Raw genomic sequence first — 2,500 nt, forward strand, 5'->3', positions numbered from 1 at the left:
ATATTATATATGTATGTATATATCTATAAATATATATATATATATATTTATATATTATATATATATATGTTATTATATATATATATATATATAAATATATATATATGTATATATATATATATTCTTATATATTCTATAATATATCTATATTATATAAATATCTATATCTTTATTATATAATAATAATATATATATATATATATATATATATATATATATGTATGTATGTATGGATATGCATGCATGTATATAAAAAAACAAAGCACATATAAATACATACACATTTTTCTTGTACATATGCATGCCTGTATCGAGGTAAGGAGAAGCATTGTCTAATCAGCCCCCCCCCCCCCTACCGCGAAAGAACCAACGGAATAGACACGCCCCCGGGGAGGCGTCCTGCGGAGAAACACATTTGGCACTCTACCTTTACCGAGGAAGAAGCCCAAGGCAGTTGTGAAGACTCCCGGCTCCGCCGCAGGCATGCTCGCTGCAAGCACCGGCAGGCACACGCACAACAGCATCAAGAACCGCATCTGTGCAGGGAAGGGGAGGGGAGGGGGTGAGTGGCAGTAGGGTGCGGGGAGGGAGGGGAGAGGGAGAGAGGCAGTAGGGCGTGGTGAGGGCGGGGGAAGAGAGGAGGGAGGATGTGGAGGGGCTAAAGAAGAGGGAAAAGAGGAGGAGCGAGAGTGACCAAAAACAGAGGAAGAAGGAGAGAGAGTGAGAGTGACGTGTGACGAGGGGAGGATAAGGTGATTGCGAGAGAAAGAGAGAGAGAGACTGAAAGATTGAGAGAGAGAGAGACTGAAAGATTGAGAGAGAGAGAGAGGGAGGGAGAGAGAGAGAGGACAAAAGAAAGAAAAAATAAGGTGGACAACGATAGTGGGAATGAAAAGGAGAAAATAAAACTATGTGAGGGACAACGGGGAAAGTGAGGGAGAAACAAAGAAAGAAAGAGAGGAAAGTAGAAATGTAAGGGACAATGAGATTTAGATAATAATGATAATAATAAAACAAAAATAGACAGACGAACGGAATGAAAATATCGACATTCCCTGTAAACGAAAGGAATTCACCAATATCTCCAAAATACACCTTTTCTACCTAATGAATAAATCAAAAGAGGATAGAAAAAAAAAGTCTCTCAGAATTCACAGAGTAGCACACACAAGAAACTACCAGAGGCGAAGACAGTACTCACCGTTGAGGAGATGATAACAGATTCAGTAGGTGACTAAAACTGAGACTGCTCCTCCCGACCATATATACCCTGCCAGGCCCTCATGTCCACCCAGATACAAGCAAGCGTCGGAACCGGTCCTCGTTCGCAGTTTCTTTCTTATTTTCTCAAGGTCTGTTTTTTTTTTCTTTCCTTTTTTCTTTTCTTTTGTTTTAATGTATGATATGGTCCGTAAACACGTGAGAGCTGTTCTGTCAGTCTGGGTCGTGTGTTTTTCTCAATATGATAGCAATGATAAGAACAACAATAGAAAAAAAAGTAATAATGATGATAAAATTAAGAAAACAATGATAGTAATGATAATAATAACAAGGATAATATATATACGTATATATATGTGCATATATCTATCTATCTCTATATATATGTATGTGTGTGTATATACATACATACATATATATATATATATATATTGTTATTCTTGTTAATATAGATATTATATATATATTACAATAAACACACCCACTCACACCCTCACACTACACCCTCAACACACACACACACACACACACCACCATCTATCACACACATATCATATATATATTTATATATTTATAGTTATATATCTATATATATTTATATAATATTATATATATGTATGCATGTTTATTTATTCATCTATATGACATATTACACAAATATGTACATGTTTTACACATTATATGTAGTAATATCTGTTTGTTATATATATATTATATATATATATATATATATTTTTATATAGATATTTTTTTTTATATATATATATATTATATATATTTATATATATACATATATGTGTGTGTTTGTGTGTGTGTATGTTTTTTTATTGTGTATGTGTGGTATACAGTATGTGTGTGGTTGTGTGGGGGTATGTTATTTTTTTTGGTGTTGTGTGTAGTATGTATGTATAGAAATGAAATATATATTTACTTGTGCTATGCATATATGTATGATATGTTTACATATATATCATATATATATATTATATATATAATATATATATATATATATTATAAAATATATATGCATATACATATATATGTATGTATGTGTGTGTACAATGTATATAATATATTATATTATATATTATATATTATATAGTTTATATATTTATAACTGCACTATAACATATTTATGTATGTATGTGTGTGTACATGTATATATATATTATAATATATATATATATTATATTTATATCATATATATATATGTATATATTTATATTTTTATATATTATATCTTTGTAAATTATATTTATATATATATTTATTTTATATA

General features: G+C 30.8%; 1 long non-coding RNA gene across 1 annotated transcript in view; it reads right to left on the bottom strand.

Moving 5' to 3' along the window:
* Nucleotides 1–1,333, bottom strand: part of LOC122254505 (uncharacterized) — a 4,932-nt gene extending 3,599 nt beyond the window's left edge. The window contains exons 1-2 of the long non-coding RNA XR_015192706.1: nt 1,202–1,333; nt 428–536 (exon numbers count right to left, since the gene is read on the bottom strand). This is a non-coding gene — a long non-coding RNA (uncharacterized LOC122254505). The remainder of the gene's footprint in view (nt 1–427; nt 537–1,201) is intronic.
* Nucleotides 1,334–2,500: the final 1,167 nt, after the last annotated feature.

This window comes from Penaeus japonicus, unplaced genomic scaffold (genome assembly GCF_977035675.1).
Source record: "Penaeus japonicus unplaced genomic scaffold, GWHDUDI00000001_assembly GWHDUDI00000033, whole genome shotgun sequence".
Lineage (NCBI taxonomy): Eukaryota > Metazoa > Arthropoda > Malacostraca > Decapoda > Penaeidae > Penaeus > Penaeus japonicus.